The sequence below is a fragment of the Mus pahari genome, chromosome 2, assembly GCF_900095145.1.
Source record: "Mus pahari chromosome 2, PAHARI_EIJ_v1.1, whole genome shotgun sequence".
In the NCBI taxonomy this organism is placed as follows: Eukaryota; Metazoa; Chordata; class Mammalia; order Rodentia; family Muridae; genus Mus; species Mus pahari.
Genome location: NC_034591.1, coordinates 50623871 through 50635237, shown reverse-complemented (window position 1 = coordinate 50635237; position 11367 = coordinate 50623871). Strand labels below are relative to the sequence as shown.

Below are 11367 nucleotides of genomic sequence, written 5' to 3'. Positions count from 1 at the left end.
AGAGAGAGAGAGAGAGAGAGAAAATATTAATGTTAGGATAGGGAGATGGCTCAGTCTCCAGCGTGCCTGCTGTGTAAGCATGAAGTGCCTAGTTCACGTCTCCAGGCACCTAAGGGAAAAGCTGGCTGTGAGGAGGATCTGTCCCCATAGCTCTGGGTGTGGAGGGACAGAAGGATCCCTGACTGAGAAAGACACCTGATGCCAACATCTGGCTTTTACCATGCACATTCACACACATGTCCCATATAACAGATACGCACAGATCAATAACTCGTTTTCAGAGGTTGGTAACGTGGAGAGTTTTACATTCTAAGCATTGGCTGAAGGAAAAAGGGTAGGATCTTCTATCTTCCAGTTCAAATACCACTCAGCAGATTGGAAGGCTCGGGAGAGCATAGGCTGAAATACATGTTCCTTTCCCCTGCTAAGAGTCATGTGGCAACCAGATCAGGCTCATTGAGTTCCAATAATATTTAAGCAATATTTGAAATTTCAAGAAGCTTCTTGTTTTACATGGGGCATGAGCTCTGGTGCCGAAAGAAGAAAATTATTAGAGGGTGCAATAGAACGGTACAGTGACTCATACGCTCTGCAGTTTGGAGCAGCACTTTAATAATTCGGTGTTACAAGTTCTAAAGTGAATACTTGGTATTTGTACTGTGTGTTTAGTCGTCAGATAGAGTAACGTAATTGAAGATACCTTCTCTGTGTGCAGTGCTTGTAGGCAGCACAGCGTGTCTGCAGCAGGGATAAGAGAGATAGGAGATGGACATGCAAGTCCTAGGTCATAGGGTGGTGCTGAGAGAGAGTACGGGTGCGGGGAGAGAAAGCACGCACAGTTCAGTAGCAGCTGCATTTTATATCAACAGATTCTGTAGAAGGCCTGCAGTTTTTCATCTCTTTGCTGACACATTCTTTAAATAGTAACCATTTCCAGAAGGTGGGAATCAGTAGTCTCCTGTGGTGTGTGTGTGTGTGTGTGTGTGTGTGGTGTGTGGTGTGTGTGGTGTGGTGTGTGTGGTGTGGTGTGGTTTGAGACATGGTCTTCCTGTGTAAGCCAGGCTGGCCTGGCCCTCACAGCTCAGCTTACCCCGCCTCCTGTGCTGGCATTGAAGGCATGTTCCCCTCGCCCAGCTCCCTCTGCTTTTGGTTTGCATTTTCTTGAAAACCAGTAATGTTGAAAATCTCTTCATGTGTATCACAGTTATATCCGTATGCCATCTGTGAAGAAATGCCCATGTTAGAAATTAGATTGTTTTGCTGCATAACTACAGGCACCCCTTCTGTATTCTGTGTGACCGGCAGATATGTGACTGGCAGCTGCCTCACCCAATCCCGTGTCTCCTCCACAGTCATGCCTCCTGTGTCATGCTCAGATCCCATTTGTCTGGTTTTGCTTTTTTTGGTTGTGTGTTTGTTGTCCTATTCAAGAAATCACAGCCCAGACACAGCGATGTGACGCTTTCCTGGATCTTCTCCAAATGATTTCATACACCCAGGGCATACATTTGAATAGAATTAGGTTGTATGTATTGCTCACTGTGTACAGTGGGCAGCACACATGCGATACAGTACATGTGTGGATGTCAGAAGACAGCTCACAGGGTCGGCTCCTCCTAGCTGAAGATGGAATGCCCATTGTCAGGCTTGGCTCTGGGCTCTTCCCCACTAAGCTACCTCAGTGACCCCTGTCTTGTGCCATTTTGTAAGCTGTGTGATAGACCCATTTTTTTTTTTTTAGTTTTGTTTTTCAAGACGGGGTTTCTCTGTGTAGCCCTGGCTGTCTTGGAACTCACTCTGTAGACCAGGCTGGCCTCGAACTCAAAAATCCGCCTACCTCCACCTCCCAAGTGCTGGGATTAAAGGTGTGTGCCACCACACCCGGCTCGATAGACTCATTTTTAATATTTCCCACCCTCCTTGGCACCATTTATTGTGGATCCCGTTCTGTATGTCTGGGTCCTTTGCTAAGATCACTTGGCTATCCCACTGGGGACGACATTACCATACTGCTTTGATTACTGTAGCTTTGTAGTATAACTAAAAGTCAAGAAGTAGTATCCCCTTTGTCCTTCTTTTCCAATTCTGTTTGGACTGTTGCAGAGTCTTTATTGTTCCATGAGAACTTGAGGGTATGTTTTGCTGAAAGTCGTCATCAGATTTTCTGTACAGTATTAAGCCCTGTTATTTACCCTGTGATTGGCCACCCATATCCTAGTTCACTGGTTTTTCCCCTTTGCCAGCATGACAGCAGGAAGGACAGAGTTCCGCCCTTATCCTCTGACAACGGAAGGTTTGTGAGGTGATTTCAAACCTGGAGGAACTTACTTCCTCCCTCAAACGTTCCCTGTCCCCCCCAGCTCTGGGCACTCTTCCCCGACTCCAGAACAACTGCCCTCATCGCTGTCATCAGGGGAGGCTGCAGCCAGAGTCTTAGCACAAGCAAATGCTGCTGGGCACCTCGTTGGTAGCTGTGCTGTTCTTACCAGCAGACATGCAGGAGGGTTATGATCATTGTTGTTGGTTTTGTTTCGATTTTATACTGGGTCTTAGGGACCTTAGGCTATCCTCAAATGCACTCTGTAGCCAAGGATTGTTTTAAACCTTTGATCCTCCTGTCCCCATATCCCAAGAACTGGATTACAGGCTTCTGGCACTGCACCTAGTCTTAAGTACTGAGAACTGAACCCTTGGCAAGTGTCCTGCCAGCCGAGCTAGGTCCCCAGCCTCTGGTGCAGTTTTAATGTTGTATATGTTAGTGAATTATGTTTGCAAAGGAAACAATTTTGTATTTGATTCCCCTGCCCCATAAACCATTCTGTGTCCTATCAAAAGAAAAAAAAAAAAAGCTTAATTCTCACATTGGAGGTCCTCCTCTCTTCTGTGAACTGTCTTGTAGAAGAATGCTCCTGCCTCAGCTCAGGATAGAGCCCGGGTAAGCGTCATAGGACGGCTGAGTAGCAGCGTCAAAAAAGTCCCAGTATGCTGTTGCCACTTGCACCAGTATTGCACTTCCAAGAGCAGACACAGTGTTTCTCCCAAGAGTATCTTTCTCAGAAGCAGATTGACCATATTAGTCCATAACTGAATCAGCCTTTGATTTTCTCAAACCACAGTGTGTGTCCCAGGCCATGTCAGATGTGCTGGTTTCAGACACACTGAGTACTTCACAGAAACGAACGGCTCAGTCTGTTCATTAAGAGAAATAGCCTTAAAATACCAAAAAATGATTTAGTGATGGATAGTAAAGTCATCTCTCCTGTCCCTTCTGCGTGAACAGTCACATGTGAACAGTGCTACTCAAGGAGGATTTTGACAGGGCTCTGACCGAACTGTATGTTCTGAAAGGAAAATTACTTCATTAGACTTTTCTTTTATTATTTACAATCCAAATCCAGCCATTGCCTCCCCCTCCACGTCCCCCCTCCCACTGTTCCCTGTCCTGTTCCTCCTCCCCTGTCTGTTTTTGTTTTGTTTTATTTTATGCGTTACCATCTCTTCTTAACCCCTCTCGGAGCGCAGATGCAGGATGAATGGCTGAATAATGACTTAGGAGATATCTTCAGGATCCATGCTTAACATAGTGTAAACACATCTTGACTTGAGAGTTCATTTCAAGATAAGAAGGATGGCATAGCCTCAATTAAAATTCAATCTACATGTGATCTTCATTTCCAGCACGATCTCTCACCTTTTCTAATAGACCATTTTCTTTTCCAGAGAGGACTGGGTTTTACAGCACAGGTGAGTTCACAGCACACATGTGTAGTTACATAAGCATGATGAATGCTAGCCTTTCTATTTGTTTTATTTCATTTTTCCAAAAGTGCTTCTTACAGCAGGAATAGGTTACTCCATGGCTTAAAGAACTCAACATCAGACCACAGAGTAACTTCATAGGGAGCCAAAGGAGCAGGAGTATAGTGAGAGAAAACAATACTTGAAATCTGCCATCCAGCACACATGCTTTTAAAACAACTTTTAAATGTAAATATATTTTTATATTCTTCCTTTCCTGTCCCTACCCACCCAACCTTAAGTTCTTTCCCCCAAACAAACAAATATCTAATACAACAACCAATCCCCCAAAACCAAGGAAACAAAACACTCAAAAAAGAGGGGGGAGAAAGAGGGGGAAAAAGAAATAATCAGACAAACAAAAAAAACCTAAATTGTAACCATATAAAGACGCGCACGTGTACATTCACACGCACACACTGAGGAATCCATTGTATGTTGGTCAGCTAATCACATCCTTTTAAATGTCACCAGTTAATAATTTTGTAAAGTCAAAGTTCATGTGACCAGTTTTTAAAAGACCTTTTGATATTAATTAAGTGGTTCTCTACATTTTAACCCTGCCATCCTTCAATACAGTTCCTCATCTTGTGGTGACCCCCCCAACCATAAAATTATTTTCGTTGCTATTTCATAACTGTAATTTTGCTACTGTTAAAATCATTAATACCTGCTATGCAGATGGTCTTAGGCCAACCCTTGAAAGGGTCATCTGGCCCCCAAAGGGGTTGAGAACCACTGCTCTGGTTCAGTTCACTCTGGGCAAATATGTAATGTTAAAATGGACAAGAATGATAAGATGAGATCCATTAATCATTTTTATAAGTAAATTAGAATTAGCTGTGCTAATCATAAGGTTTTTCAGATTGTAGTCCTTAACTCTCCCCTAAAGAGTCTTTTTTTTATTGGAGAACAGAGGTCTAAAGAGCCAATTGCTCTGCTAGGCTGCCTTACTCTCTGGCCTGTGCCTGTTTAGCAAGCCCCAAGCCTGTGGGACGTTCTCTGCTGTTCATGCTCAGACACCACAAGGCTGACCACACACCATGACACCACTCTGATCCCTGCCCCTGTGCTCTAACCACCTGAGTCACCACCCAGATCAAATGGCTACTTCCCTGGCAAATTGACAACCAGCTTTTTACCAGGATCACTACACAAAAGCCTTCCGAGGTTGTAGACTCTTGGTTTGCACACACACCACCTGCCTTTGGCCAGCCTTTCACAACAGTCTTGTACTCCTGGCACAGGGTGTGTGTCTAGCCCAGCACCTTCCTACTGAACGTGGGAGGATTTGATCACTGTTCCCGTCTCTTCTTGATGACCTTTCAAGCCATAGTCTTACTGATTCCATACATGTGAAATAGACTCACGTATTCGCTCTACATTTTAATTTTCTTTGTGTTTTCCTAAGGTCGTGTGCTTTCTTTCTTGTAATTCAATTTGGAGTACTAGTTGCAGCCAAAAACCTTGGTACAGTCATCAGTCACACCAAGGCAGAGACAAACTGTGTCAACTCAGTGCCCACCGGCCTTAGTGGTTAAGTCTTCTTACGTTTGCATACAGACACATGGCAGGTACACTCAGCGTGCTGTGTTCCAGTGGTGGCCAGCATTGCTCCATGGATGCACACCCGCCCTTCACACCCATTCACACAGCATTACACGTGACCCAGGAGTGAAGTCGGATTCGGGATAGGTTACCTGACATTCACATTCCTGAGGGAAGATGAATTCTCGTCCTAAGCCAATGTAGTACCAATCTTGCAAACGGTTGCTAATCCCTTCCTGAGCTTAATTTATGAGTTAACATTTAATGTAAGCATATGCACAGGAGAAAGTACCATGTGTGGTGGGTTCTACACTAGGTGAGGTTTCAGGTATCAACTGAGGGCCTCAGAATGTATGGCATGATTAAGGGAAGACTTTTTTTTTTTTAAATGCTATTAACTGTGCCAGAATTCTTCCTCCTTACTTTTAAGAAAAACACTAAATTCTGAATCAAAAGAAAAGATACAGTTGCTGAAAATGATGATTAAGTGTAAGTTTGGAAGTTCTGGATAATTTTAATACCCGTGAATATTTGTGATACAGGAATATAATTACCTACTGATTTTATTTATAGGTAGTATGTTTATTCTAAAGGATGGTTGATATTGAAGCCCTTGGAGGGTCCCAGATCCAAGGTGGTGGCCCTAGGTGGCCCTCAACATCCATCTCCCCTCTCTTTGGGCATTTTTCCTCATAAACTTTAGATACAGCAGCTTTGTCAGGTGAGACATCTTTTTAAAGACCAGAAAATAGCATCCAGAAGACAAGAAAGGACTTAAGTTTCCGTGTTGGCAGAAGCTTAGAAATAACCGACTCTTAGAAATGGCGTTTCGTTCGATCTTTGTCCTCTGTCCTGACATGGTGTTCAGACCTTTTGGTTAATGATTACCCTAGTATTTATTAAGTTCCCTTTTCAGATACATGTGCATGAGCTTGGGGCTTGCAACATGTAAGTCTCACACGACAGGAACATGTCCTACAAAAATAAGAAAGAAAAGATGTCAGGGGATTTCCTCACTGTGTAAGTGTCAAGATGTGCTTTGGAAATGAAGACAGTCTGCATCCCTGGGCAGTAATAACTTGGGAGGCTGTTTTCATGTAAGGGGCCTATTGTAGGCAGGAAGGCTAGTGCACAGTGTGGGGCTTAATAGATTTACACCAGCAAATAAAAAGTGAGTATATACATATCTGGGTTGAAATGTAACATTAGCTCTTATTCATTAATAAGGTATTCTCATACATTTTGAAACATGTTTTGGCAAAGGTTTGCGCTTCTAAAATGACCTTAAACTTAGCCTAAGGGTATGGTTGCACAGGGAATCTGCCAGTGGAGATAGTAATTTCTGTGTTCAGCTCCGCACTTGTCAGAGGTGTGATGGAACTCTGAAACTTACTAGAGCAGGTAAGACATTTGTGTAAGATTTGACCTGACATGACTTTTTAAAAAAAGAAATCAACTCAGTTATGCCTCAGTCTGAGACAGTGACGGCGTACATAGAATACATTGATAATTAATAAGGTTTAAATTTAAAGAAGTAGCAATAGTGTTTGTACCATCTGCAAAATGGCATGCTTCAACAGGAGTGAGCCAGAAATGCTGTGTCTCCTGGGATACCACATCAATCGGGTGTCCTGCTACCATTTAGAATGGTCATTGGGCCTTTACCTAACGTTATTTGCGGATTGAAACAGGTTTCAATGCTAACATGGAATATGAGAATCTCTATTCTGATACACAGCCAAATTTTACTATTAGGCAAATTACTGGTAATGTTAAACAAAGCTAGATCAGCGGAGAGTACAGTTAAATGGCGGCTTCCATCCTGTTGGTGTTGGGATGTCCCAGTAGATAATGAGCCTGAAACAAGGGGGGGGGGGGAACATGTGAAAATTTTATTTTCGAATACTTGCTTTTCTTAATTGGGCTTCTCAATTCAGAAAGTACGTGTGGGAACCTATAAAAGGTTAAGATAAAAGCTTGTGTTATGGGAGAAACAAGCTTCCATACTTCACATTTCATAACATTCTTAAGTCTGTGTTGTAAAGACGGGGCTCCCCCACCATTTGGACTGAAATATCTGTGAGGATGGAGCAGAGAAGTTGGAAAGTCCCAAGGCTTCTGCATGGTCGCAGACCTCTGGAAATCAGTACGGAGCACAGAGATACACAGTGGGGCTGCAGCATGGCTCACAGCTGAGTGTGACTGCTCCGCAGAGAGTCCAGGTTTGAACTGCCAGGGTGAACGTGCTCCTCTTTTGGCCTCTGACCTGGTGCACATAAATTCATGTAGGCACATAACACATAAGAAAAATTTTTAAAAAAGAAATATAGGAAGATGGTATCATTTCAAATATGTGTCCTGAGTGTTTTTTGGATCTCAATTTATAGAATTTTTATGTCCACAGAGTGTTGGAAGTAGTTACAACATGAGGAACAGTATTAAAAGGTCACAGCATTAGAACGGTTGGGAACCACTGCTCTGACATAATGTTTGGATTCAGTCTCAAACACTGCTCCCTCCCTCCTGCATTTGTCAGCTTGGATTTTACCCCTCTGGCATGGGGTGTGGGGAGAGGGCAGGCACAGGCAACCCAGCCTGGCTCTCCTTTCACAAAAGTTACAGATGCTCTGCCTGGGGTTGTCCTGATGACTAGAGTCAGAGAAGTCACCGAATGGTGTCTGCGATCAGCAGTGTTAGTTCTCTGGACAGGAAAAATGGCCCTAAATGGTAAAGTGCAGGATAATGACCCAGGATGTTTTTGGGTAAGGCTCACACTCCTGGGCCCCACAGAGGCATCGAAACAGGTGGTTCAAGAACACATTAAAACATGTGTTCATAAAGAATGGGTTACACCTTTGTTCATTTCTTCTTAGTTTTTCAACAAAAGTTAACATTTCCTTTTTATAACTTTACCATCTCCATGGAATCCCCAAACCATGGCACCGTCCTCTTAGCCTAAGAGTGTGGTACCTTGCCTGTACCTACTTCGGCCTCCCCGGCAGTCATCTACAGAAAGCAAGCTCTGGCATTGGTGTGGGATTCGTTGGTAAATTGCCGGTGTCGACATCATAATTCTTTCTCGCCTGGCGGAGGAGCCAGCTCTCCTGTGGTTGGCTGTGGTTTCCTCTGGGCTGGGGAGAGTGGCAGGGGAACAACGAACCCTGTCTAGTTTTGACTCTCCCCGGGTGTAATGCGTCCTGCGGCTCTCCTGAGGATGGGCTGTGAGAGGCTTACCCGAAGGTTGGCAAATGAGACTTCCACACGCCTCAGCACCCGGTAGCCAATGGCTTGCTCTGCCGACGTAGATTACCCCCGTGTGGTTTCATTCATCAAGGGGATCCCCGGCTTCATCAGAACACAGCCATGACTCTTCCCTGCCTCCTCCAGAAAAGCGAGTGTGCACATCTTGCCCTAAGAAGAACTTGGGGTGCCCTGGGTAAGCAGAAATGGGGAGGATCCTCCCCTAGTTTCCTCTGTGTGGATTTGGGGTGTTAGGGAAACAAGAGCTCAGAGCTGCTTTTCTTAGAGTTTTTGTTTTTTTTTTTTTTTAAACCCAACTGCTATTCAGCGTTTCCTTCTGTCTCAACCTCTTCGTGTGTAATTCACCTTCTTCAAGTTGTACTTTCAGTTTCAAATTTTAAATTACAGGATTCTTCTTTTCCTTATGTATTTGAAAGTTCGTTTTTTTTTTTTTTTTAAAACTAAGTAGCCACAGTTACTGAGTTGCTAATTATGCCTGGATCCTGGTTCTAAACCAGAGGCCCGAGTTTTTAGGAAGTGCTTTCACAGCTAGACAGAGGGGAACTCTTCCTGTAGTGGATTTAGGAAACTGAATGTAACATGTCTGTCCGGCTTTCCCGTCTCAAAGGCCAACCTTGGAAAGAACACTACTGAGTCTGTTCTGATGAAGCCAAGAGCTCTCTCCCCATCTGTTGATCTGTTTTCTGTTGGCCGACCAGCTCATCTCTGTCTCTGGGCGTGGGCTTTGCAAAGTCTGTGTACATTCAGTGTGGTGGCATTTTTCTAGAAGAAGTGACTAAACCTTCTTGGATGAATTCTGTCTTTGAACGAGGGGGTTGGATTGCATCAGAGAGGCATTTACAGTAAATGGCGCCCCCTTCCTGTGCTGACCACATGTGAAAGAATGCTCTAATTCTTGTTTTGAGGAAACCCAAGCTATACAGCTCTGAAAACTCCCTAGTCTCATTAAATAGCCAAATTTGAATCTTAAAATTTTTTTCAAGTTAGAATCACTTTGTGCTCCCTAAATAAATGGCGCAGAGAGAGAAAGCTTTCCACTCGGAGTTCTATTTGGAGCGACTGATAGTTCCAAATTCAGAAAGAGGAAATGGCACTGAATATAGATGTAGTGACGTAAGTCTAAAGTATCTTCTTCACAGCCATTTTGTATTCTGGTCATCTGCTTCTTAGGTATGTCCGTGCTTGGTCTTTGGTGCCCTGGTTCTTGGCGTTATCCCATAGCTCTTTGCCGAGGTTCTCAGGAAGTAGGACTTCCCCCTAGTGGAAATTCAGGAGGGTGCTGGTGGTTCTTTGAGGGAACTTTAAGGTGCAAGCCCCATACAAGAAAACATACCCAGTATCCCAAATGAGTTTATGTTAGGTGTTCATGTAGTCACCAATTAGTTTATAATTTTTTAAGCCTCGATTTAACTTTACTTTTTTTTATGATACAAAACTACTTTGTATTTTCATACACAGAGTATATTATCTGTCATTTTGTTAACAGTGGTTTACCCTTTTATCTGACTACTTTAAAATTTTAAAAATTACATCCACTTACATGTGCCCACACACTACGGCCCATGCGTGCTGTGCATGTGTGGAGGTCAAAGGGCAACATACAAGAGTCAGGTGTGGTTTTCCACCTAACTTTGTGTTCTTACATGGAGCTCAGGACAGCAGACTTGGCAGTGACTTGGCACATACTGCCACCATGCTGGCCTGTCTGTCAGCTCAAACCCAAGTAAGTTACAAGGGCCTCTTTCATTGTACAGTTCAGACCTAAACATCATTTCTGTATTGAAATATGAAGATTTTACTTACACATTGCTTTTCTCCTTTAGGGAATTGCTTTAGCCTTTTAAAAGCCATTTATACACTTGTTGGATATTACCATTGAGTTTTATTTTGGAACAGTACCACATGATAGGGCTTATTATTATTATTATTATTATTATTATTATTATTATTACATTAATAAAAAGAGGGCTTTGGCGACCAGGGCCATTGCTCAGTGTAAAGTCGGGAGGAGTGCACCACTGTAATCCCAGTGCTCCTGTGGAAATGAGTCCCAGCCGCTAGCCTGGCGCAGAAAAATGGGCAAATGTCGAGGTGGAAGGTGAGGACCTACAGCCAAGGTGGTTCTTTGACAGCATATTCATGCCCAGTAACACGTGTGCATTCACACACACACACACACACACACACACACACACGAGGACCCCGTGGTGAGCAGGGTTTTGAACCACTGGCCTCACTGCTCCTGCTGTTTCCAAAGGAAGGGCAGTGTAAGGAAAAACGGGTATGAGGAGAAGTTTACCCATCACGGTGTAAACTAGCCCAGGAGTTAAAAATAGACAGAGATTTTCTTACAGTGGGACATTATGTCCCTGCCTTCTCACCGTGAACCTGTTCAGTGTGTGCCGTTTGAACCTGAGACCGTCCAGTGCAGCCTAGCGCAGCACAGGGAGGGTACTGACTGTATAGTAGAATGGCTCCTGGGACCGAAGCTGTGCGCATAGGCTGGCCAACACAGTGGTTTCTGGTGCTTGCTCTTGGGCTCATGCTTTTTAATTTCCTAGGCCTTTTATTTAGATGATGTCTTGATATTGGATGGATGTAATTCTTTTTCTCAATTTTTTTTGGATTACTAATGAAAGATTTTATTTTGCTCTTTGCTGTCCTGAATTTTCTGTTGTTTCCAGGGTGTTATCTTGTTTATTTTTGATCTCTCTCTCTCTCTCTCTCTCTCTCTCTCTCTCTCTCTCTCTCTCTCTCTCT

The 11367-nt window shown here is 43.6% G+C and overlaps 1 long non-coding RNA gene across 5 annotated transcripts in view; it reads left to right on the top strand.

The window, feature by feature from the left end:
- LOC110317414 overlaps positions 1–11367 on the top strand; it is a 136648-nt gene that overhangs the window by 84870 nt on the left and 40411 nt on the right. The gene's annotated exons all lie outside the window — the stretch shown is intronic.